Here is a 10499-nt window from a genome sequence, read left to right as displayed (position 1 = left end):
CAGAACAAGATGATTGGGGATAAAAACATCATTTAGTCAGCCTAGGACATGGACAAAGTCTTCTGGTAATGTCATATAGTGATAGGACAAGGGGGAATGGCTTCATACTGGAAAAGGGTGGGTTTATATTTTATATTTAGATTTTAGGAAGAAATCCTTTACCGTGAGCATGGTAAGGCATGCCATGGCACAGGTTGTCCAAGGAATATGTGATTGCCCCATTCCTGGAGGTGTTCAAGGCAAGGTTGGATGGGGCTCTGAGCAACCTGGTCTGGTGGAAGGTGTCCTTCTTGCCCATCACAGGGAAGCTGAAAGCAGGTCATATTTAAGCTCCCTTCCAATGCAGGTTATTGCATGGTTCTATGTTTCTATGATTCTGTGATTCTATGATTTGCTTAGAGGTTGTCACTACTTAGCAAGCCAATGACAGTTTATATAATTTCTTTCCTTTTGTCTTTCAGTGGTTAAAACCAAAATTCAGAGTGGTCTGCTTCCTGTTTCAACATGAGAGAAAATGCTTTTGTGTCTGTGGATTTTAAGAATCTCAAAGTAATGAAGAGGAAATAAGGAAATTGCTTTCATGAAAATGTGAAATTAACTTCTTAAGTAAAATTCTTTGGGTCTATTCAGTACTTAAACTGATAAATTAGTGAATTAAACAGAAGCTGATAATTCAAAATATTCAGAGCTTGAGGAGAGATGTTTCAACAGAAGTCTAGCAAAGGATTCTCCTTATCCATGTTTGAGAATACAGAGATATTTTTTAATATAGAAAAATAATAATGACATTTGTGTTTTACATTCATCATCACTTTCTTTTCTTCTGGATACTGAAACAAATAGCATATCTGGTACCCTACATAGGTTGAAGGCAAAAGGAGAAATTATTTCTGACTTGTATATATCCAAAGCCATATTTACTTGAGCTGTGCTGTGAGGTATCTGAAGTGTGTTTAGAATGTAGTCTCTCAGGGCAGGGTCAAGCTATGTTTGGCAGCATTCACTTTCTGTACAACATGATATACCCTAACAATCCTACATAAGATAACATCCAAGGAATTCACTTAGCAAGGAAATTAGACAGATGAGTAGCTTGGCACACTGGGAAAGCACCCACTTTCAAGGACATTGTCCTTAAAACCAGTCCTTACTAATGGGTGAACATCAAAAAACCTGGAGTTCATTTTAGTTTAGATAGCAATGGCAGCTAAACTAATTGTGTCTACAGATACAAATTGGAAATATGGCAAAGCAGATTGTTAGATATTGTAAGATATATGGAATTTTCTGTGCTCAAACCATTTTAGAAATTCAAGTCATTAGTTAATTCAAAGTGATGGAAAATTTATTATTTTTGAAAAGAAGATGGGGAAAGTTTGGAAGAATCAGTCTAACATGCAGTGCAGTATAACTGTTAACACTCAAGTGTGAAATGTTAATCTCATGAACTAAGATATATTTTGGGGAATCATCTAACATCTATTCAGATTATTTTCAGTTGATGCCTAAATATTATTGAAGACGTATTTTCACACATCTTTGTACACTGAATTAACAGAAGTATTTAATACCTGGTGTCTGGGCATTCTACTGAACAGAACATGTACACTTGCAGTAGAAGTTGCTGAGAAGGCTGAGATACCCCTGAGATGCCCTTCTTTGCATCAGTCTTCACTGGTCAGCCCACAGGTATCCCTGGCTGAAGAAAGCAGGGGAAAATTCTGGATGATCTCTACTTGATGAAGCTGTTATACATCTTAATGCACACACTCAAAAACAATGTCCATAATCCAAAACCTTCTCTGCAATAAGTTTTTATACTGTAAGTACACTAGCAAGGCTGCAAGAGAGTTAATTCTTGAGAGGTGGTGTGACCTGTGAAATACCTTTGAAATGTCCATCTCTATTCTAAAAAGAATGCCAAAAACTTTGCAGAAAGTGTTAGGTAAATGTTATGCTGTTTTAAAGTACTGGGTGATAATGAAGATGCAGCATTGTGTCCTGAAAGGAATCAGTGAAACTGTATTATATTTGCCTCTTTTTCTCCTGTGGTATATTGCAAAAACTTAAGATGGCCAGAAATTTAATTTTCTTCAGATGCTCTTAACATGGAGTCTCCAAGGATATGGTGTATTTCTTGTAATTTTCAATTTTGATGTTCATAAGTGTCTTAAAAATGAGACAGTATGTAATTTCATGTCATATGGCTGCTGATGGCAAGAGATGTCATGTGTTTTCTTTATTCAGATCAGGATTTCTTGCGTCAGAAGTAATGAAGACAGAAGTAACAATCACCAGGGATGGGAAACTCTCTATAGAAACCAACTGAGACAATTTCATTCCAGGACAGTAATTAGTTTTCAAGGAGGGCTCATTTTATTGACACTCTTAGTCCTTCAACAGTGCAGAAACAAAACTGCTCCTCTGTCTAGAGCTGTTTGAGAACAGATAACCATTAGCTCTTGGTTTCCCATGTAGATTTTCTTTCTATGACACAGTCCTGGGAAAGAGAGACGTTTATCTTTAGAGTTTCTCCTGGTTCCATGGTACAGTCTAAATCATTTGAATGTTGTCTCCAACTGCCTGTAATGCAGAAACTCTATACAGTAATTTGAGAAGATGGAGATAGAATGCATGAATGAACTCCTGAAATTTTGGTGTAAATATCTCAAATAGTTATTTGCAATTATTGACTGCATAAGCTCCTTTTCACAATGTATTCTCATTCTCTACAGTTCAAGAATTTTCTGTTTTCAAGAGATCGAGGTATTTGCTGATAGAACTGCAGAAATAATTGAGAGGAAATAAATCTTGCAGTATCAGTGTTGACTCCTTTAGAAATTTGATATGTTAATAGGTGGAATGGTCTGTGGTTTTGACAGAAAAGAGAAATCTAGAGAATTTGCACCAAACTGTAGAAGTTAGACATCCACATTCTCATCCACATTCTTGTCCTTTTCTAATTTTTTTCCATTTTTTGTGTGTGTATGTGTGTATGCGAGGCTTCACCTGGCTAAAGAACCTCTTTATGACTTCAATAGCTCTTACTTATATAATAATCACATATTTAAAAGCTTCTTAATGTTACTTTTGTCCTACACCAGCTAGTTTCCACTGTAAAAATTACACCCAGAAGTATGAAATTTTATGCAAGCTCTGTCCAACTCTTTGTTTTTTCTGAATAATATTTTAATTTGTTGCCTTGCCAGAAGATCATTCTTTTTCATCTTAATTCTTGCATTTTCTTTTATTTTCCTTTCCTGACTCTGAATTCACTAATTGAATCTCTTCCTCAGCCTAGGAAATTTCCAAGTAGTGGAGTGCCCAGAGTGCCCCTGTTCTCCTGCTTGAAAAGTTTGCTCCACACACAGGGCTGTACATGGAGGCTTTTGGACCTGTGAACCTTGTTACTTTCAAGGAAGGAAATCAAGGCATGGACGAATTTCCTATTCTTAGCCAGCTGCATTTTTGTGGTTTGTTTCAATTTTATATGAATGTTATCTAATCACAATTTTTTTTCACCCTGAATTTGTTTCCTTCCTTTCAGGAATCTACACATATTGTACCTTCAGAGACCTATTCATGTTTTTCCTAATTCACGATGAATCTGAAAGAATTCCATTACAGTCAGTGGTGGAATACAAGTACAAACCGAGTCAGAAAACACACTAGTAAATTTCTCCCTGATTTGAGCACATACTTAGTGAATATTGTTACTTGGAAACATATTTTCTTTTCTTCATACAATTTTTCTTTAATGGACTGTGACTAATTAAAATTAGGCTTTTCTATTGTTATGTAAGGCCAGAATAAATGGAATAAGTATTAAGTCTAGTTTCTTAAACAAGAAATATTCTGTGATCACACTGTGCATGACTGCCTTCCTTCACTCCTTGTAGGTTTTAAATGCATTGACATATGTCAGCCAAAGTTACAGAGGAGAGAGATGTCAAAGGTAACTAAGTTCTGGCAGATTTTGTGATAAAACTATTGCAAGTGTATTGGTGAAGGAAAAGGAAGTGACAAGAACAAAACAGACATATTTTTTGTGTGCCTAGACCTATTTCTCTGATTTAACTTCTGAAAAAATTATAGACATTAATTCCTATCTTCTCTAAATTTGGTTGCATTTTCTCATAGTATACTGTAAGAAAACCAGAAGCCAAGCAGAGGATTAGTTGGATTAAATTCTGTGACTAGAAATCAGTCTACATTCTAGGGTTAGATAATTAGAGTAATTTATTCAGGAAAAGAGAGAGTTACTGTTATGGATATGTACTAATATGTTGTAAGAGTATGAAAATTCCATTTCATTCATTTTTTAAGCACTGCTAGAAAAAAAAAGATAGAAAAATAATCCCTTTAATTTTCCATGTCTGTTGACTCAGCAATATTATGTTACTGCATTGCTAACTATATATGGTTATTCCTATGTTGTTATTTTTTGCTAGGTTTTGAAAGAGCATGGATTGAAGTCTGTACTACTGCTGAAATTTGCTAGGGCCATTCTAACTAGAACAAAATTAAGAATAAGGATTATCAGAATGTGAAACTTTTTAACATGTCTTTCTTCTGATTTTCTGGAAGCCATCCATAAAGAGCAAATGCAAAAGGAATGGAAGATAAAGTTATCTCTCTAGAAAGCTTTAATACAAATAGGTTATAGACATATGAAATTGATTCTTTTTATCATCATTGTCTGATATAAGTGATCAAATTCAATTACAGACTTTGGCATCACAGACACAAATATTCCTGAATAGAACCTTCTCAAGTAGTTGACATCTTCTTGACATATCACTACTTGAAATTGCCGGAATGGGCTCAGCTGGAATCAGAGAACAGACTATTGGGGAATGTCAGAGATGTTTCTGAGGGTAAAAACTATGTAACAAATTCCTCAAATATTTATGCACAATATGAATAGATAGTATTAATGTGAAATGGCACATGTCATATATCGTGACCTTTCAATAAAACACTTTTTCTCTCCTTGGGAAAACTGCATGCTCTTGAGAAAAGATGTGGCATTACTAGATGAATGACATCTGTCAGATTCTGCACCTGGGATGGGGCAACCCTGGATGGACAGACTGTGGAAGGAGAATCTGGAAAGCAGTGCCATGGAAACAAACCTGGGGGTCCTGCTCAGTGGCAAGTTGAACATGGGTCAGCAGTGCCCTGGCAGCCAGGAGGGACAACCCTGTCCTGGGGTGCATCAGGCACAGCATCACAGCTGGGCAAGGGAGGGGATTGTCCTGCTCTGCTCTGAGCTGGGGCAGCCTCACCTCCAGTGCTGGGGGCTGGTTTGGGGGCCACAATTTAACACATTAAACTGTTAGAGAGCATTTACAGGAGGGCAACAAGGATGGTGAAGGGCCTTGAGGGAAGCTGTGCGAGGAGCAGATAAGGTCACTTGGTCTGTTCTGTCTGGAGGAGACTGAAGACAGATCTTACTGTAGTTACAACTTGCATGTGAGGGGGAAGAGAAGGGGCAGACACTGATCTCTCCTCTATGGTGACCAGGGAATGGTCTGAAGTTGTGACAATGGCCTGAAGGGGAGGTTTAAGTTGGCTATTAGGAATTCCCCAGAGGATGGCTGGGCACTGGAACAGGTCCCTGGAGAAATGGTCACAGCATCAGCCTGACAGAGCTCAGAAGTGTTTGGACAATGTCATCAGGCTCATGGTGTAACTCTTCAGGCTGTCCTTTGCAGAACTGGGAGCTGGACTTCAATGATCCTTGTGGGTCCTTTCTGACTCAGGATATTCTATGATTCTATCTTTTATCCATTTCTATTATAATCTTCTAAATTCCTTACTTCTGAGCAGATCTGTACTAAAGAAGGAGTCTTTTTTTTTTTTTTAATATGAGCTATTTAGCAGTTAAAACAATATTAACTGATGTGTAGTCAGAGTAACACTTGATACCTCCACATTTCCACTATTGCAAAAACACAGTGGCAGCAGAGTAAAAACTAACCTAATTCAAGCAGAATATCCTGTAAGAATTCCAGTGTTTGGCATTGGTCAATGATAGAAAACATCCTTTATGTGCTTTTTCAGTACTATTGCACGTGGTGCTGACTAGACAGGTGTGGAGGGTTGATCTTGGCAGGTTACCAGGTGACCACCAAGCCTCTCTACTGTTCCACAGCTGAACAGGGGAAGAAAAATCAGATGAAAAACAATTCATAAGTTAAGATAAGGCATTTTATTAAAACAAAAGCAAAGTTTGCATGCACATAATCAAAGCAAAAAAATAATTCTTTTCCGTTATTTGCCATCAGGAAGTGATGTTCAGTGTTCAGCCCCTTCCCAGGACGCAGGGCTCCAGCGTGAGTAGAGGTTGCTCCAGAAGGCAAATGTTGTAAATAACAAATGCCTCCCTTTCTCCTCTTTCCCTTAGTTTTATATCTGAGAGACATCACAAGGTATGGAGTTCCCTTTGGTCAGTTTGGGTCAGCTGGCCGAGCTGTGTCCCCTGCCAGGACCACCCCAGCCTGCTGATGGGGCACAATGTAGAGACACGGCTGATGCTGTGCCACCCTTTTACACCCTCCATTCAATAGTTGTAAAGACTAAGGGCTCTCCTGAGCCTCTCCAGGATAAACAACCCCAACTCCTTCAGCTGTTCCTCACACTGACACCAGTGTCAGACACTTCCCCAGCTCTGCTGCCCTTCTCTGGACACCCTCTACCCCCTCTGTCCTGCAGTGAGGGGTCCAGAACTGATCACAGGATTTGAGGTGAGGCATTGTCAGTGCCGGGTACAGGGCAATGATCCCTTCCCTGGTCCTGCTGGCCACAATGTTGCTGGTGCAGGCCAGGATGCCACCGGATTTCTTGGCCAGCTGGGAACACAATGGCTGATATTTGGCCACTGTCAACAAGCACTCCCAGGTCCTTTTCTTCTGGACAGCTTTCCAGCCACTCTGCCTCCAGCCTTTAGCACTGCCTGGGGTTCTATTTAATATTTTGTTTCCTCGGAAATAGGACAGAGGTGCAAGGTATCAAACCAGATACAATTTGTTTCCAAGCATGGAGATTCAAACCCTTCAAAAGAGAAGCTTTACCGAAGTAACAGCATTACGTGTAACAGTTGGAGATAAAATTTATTCATATATCTTCAAAAAATTATTTTTCACTTGCGGTGTTATCCATTTGTTGTCTGACAAATATTTGTTTTTACTATGAGTTGTATTCAATATACTCATTCACCTGGCGTTTCTCCCTCTTTCTTGTCACTTTCACAAAACAGGGGAAGGCTACTTTTACCCAGTGGTATTACTGATTGAAGTGAAAAAGAAATACTCAAGACCTCTCCTGATTATTTTCTTTCTTTTTTATATCACTTTTTGATGAAAACAGATTAACAACAGGACCTTGCAGTGGTGCCTCTATTCATCATCAAGTGCCCTTTTATTACAGAGTTAAATTTGATTCCCACTGGACAGTAATGTAACACACTTTAAAGGGAGTAATAGGTTTTTAGTATTCAATTGAAGTTAGATAGAGGTTTTGAGGTTTTTTTGTTAAATAATTTTGCCACTGTCTTTACTATATATTATCAGTTTTCTTTCCAGGACTATAGGTTTTGAGAATTTTGGTCTAGTTTGGTTTCTCGTGTGTTTTTTATTTTTAATGGAACAAATATATTCTCCTACTTCTGTGTATTCAAAACTATTTACCCTTATTTTGTCTTCTGCACCATGCACCATGTCATGGAAAAGTAGAGTTCTACAAAAAAATAAAACATCAGCCTGAAGTAAGGCAACTTTGGCATGGATATATTGAGTATCAAAATTTTATAGCATGTTACATGTAACTCTTGCTGTTCCTGCTTATACTCTGTTTACAGAGAACATGTTATATTCTATGTATTTCAATTAAGAGTGAATTCTGGAATTCATTTGTGAGTTGTATTTCATTAACAAAAATTTCTGCCAAGAAGCAACATTAACATGTGCTTGTGCTGTTTTGCATTTTCCCTCTTTGTTCCTTGGTTTGCTGTCTAATAATTATGGATTTACTTTGAACTCTTTCTGTTCTTTCTGTACAGCAGCTACTGCTCATGTGTTTACAGTTGCGTATTTCCATTGTGTCTCTTGGGCTAACTTCTTAGTGGTGAGACTCCTATAAAATTCCAATCTTGATGTAAATTTTCAGGATGTTTTCACTCCTTTCACGATACACAGTTGGAAATGCCAAAAGATATTTGTTAAATGTAAATTTGTGTTATTACGAAGTGTTGACAAGATTTAACAACCCTTTTCTAGACTTCTTAGCTTTGAGATTCTACAGCAAAATAGCAAAAAGCCTGCAAGCCTTGTGGGATACCTTATCTCATTCAGTAACCCTTTAGAGTATTTAACAAGGTGGGGGGAGGGAGGGATATTTAAGCATTTTATCAGACTAGCCTAAAGAGCTAGAGCTATAGCAACAGTAATAGCTAGAGCTATTGATTCAAAGTCCACCTACTCACAATAATCCTCAAAAACCCTTCAGTGGGAGAGATACAACAATGTAAAAAAAAGAACTGGTTAGCAGAATTGGTTCTTATGTTTACTTAATTTTCCAATGGTTTAGAGATTTTCAGTTCAGTTGCAATTATTTGTCTTGACCATGAATGCAATACAGAAAATCTGTAACTTAGCTGTAACTTTTATCAAAGTCTGATAATCAATTTTATTTAAAACTAGATCTAAAACAAACAATCAATTTCCAATTATAATCCTATTTTACACTGATCCTTTCTAGCCTGCCAACACAATTTTCTAGAAAAAGAATTTCTTTCAATTAATTCAGTAGTCAGGCTGAAACAGCTGGTATTGCTCTGGTCTTAAAATGAATGCTTCTTGTTAGTGGTAAATCATCACAAACACAAGAACACAAACACAAGCACTCAAACAAAGCCCTGTGACACCTGCCTCTTGGTTAAAATGCTGATACTTCCCAGTATAAAAAACTACAGGACTCTCCGGCTGTCCAGTTTGAAGGACTTTCTGCTGCTTCTAACACTTTAGAATGTGTTTCATGTTAATCCCCTCTTCTATCAGATCCTGGCTGGGTTATTGTAGGCTGTCTCCTAGTGTGAGGCATACTCATTTATCCTGAGAACCGCATTTTAAGGAACATAAAAATTCCTGTACCTTGCTTTCATATCATGTTATCCACTATAATCCACACCATAAGCATTTTTTATTAGCAACATGCCTGTTTACTGAGAATGGGGAAGATATGCCCACAGCTTTATACTACAATCACTTTGTGCTTTAAGTAATGTTTCACTTCAATGTAAGACTTTGCTTTTCTTTGAATTATAGCATGAGACTAGCTGTCTGTGTCAAACTCCTTTAGTTATATTCTGTCAAATTGACGGTTAATCCTGAAGTTACATGGTACTCGGCCACATAAGGTGACTGAGGTTTGCAGATGTAGATGTTTAAGAAATAATTCTTCTCACAAGACCCTGATAACAAAGCTAGTTTTGCAGCTGCAATTACAATGAAGCCAGAATAAACCCCAGTCAAAACGCTGTGAATGTGCCTTTTCATGACATTGCCCTTTATGCTCTCTACAAAATGATGTCTGTTCTGTGCCTTCACTAAATTGAAGGAACAGTAATTCATAAACAAAATTATTCTGCACATCTTTCCACTGGTAAGGTTGAACATACAGAGAAAGTGTATGGTCAGGACACAGGGTCTCTAGCCATTCTAATCAGTGCTGATATAAGAGATGCTTTTGTTACTGCTGAGCAGGTTTTACACAGAGCCAGGGCCTTTTCTGCTTTCCATACCCCCACACTGGCAAGGCAATTGGGAGGCTGGGAGAAGACACAGCCAGGACAGGTGGCCCCAGCTGACCAAGGGGATGTTCCAAACATACAATACCATGTCAGTATCTAAATTTGAGGGGGAAGGAGGAAGGGGCAGTTGTTTGGAGTGATGGCATTTATTTTCCCGGGTCACTGTAACGTGGGACCCTGCTCTCCTGGGGATGGCTGAACCCCTGTCTGCCCACAGGAGCAGAGAATTAATTCCTTGGTTTGCTTTTCTTGTGTGCATGGTCTTTTGCTTTTCCTATTAATCTGTCTTTCTCTCAACCTGTAAGTCTTCTTTTTACCTTTCCAATTTTCTCCCCAGTCCCCTGGTGGGGAAGGGAGTGAGTGGTTGTATGGTGCACACCTCTTATGTAAATTAGGTATTTCCCACCATTTTGTTCACACATGCACAGCCAGCCCTTTGGGACTCTCTTCTAGGAGGTAAGTTGTTGGCAGAGGGGATGGATTGATCAGGAGTCTCAAGGCAGAAAAATAAGTTGGCTCAGCACAGGGCCATCCCAGCTCTGCAGGATACTCTCTTCTAAGCACAACTGTCCTGTTACAACAGTCAGAATGTTTGAGAAACAACATGGTTATGCCCAGTCCTCCACAGACCCAGGAATTCACTGCTCCAGATCCAGACCAAATCTGTATGCAGCACTACCATTTGTGT

This window comes from Molothrus ater, chromosome Z (genome assembly GCF_012460135.2).
Source record: "Molothrus ater isolate BHLD 08-10-18 breed brown headed cowbird chromosome Z, BPBGC_Mater_1.1, whole genome shotgun sequence".
NCBI classification, from domain to species: domain Eukaryota; kingdom Metazoa; phylum Chordata; class Aves; order Passeriformes; family Icteridae; genus Molothrus; species Molothrus ater.
This window is presented reverse-complemented; position numbering follows the sequence as displayed.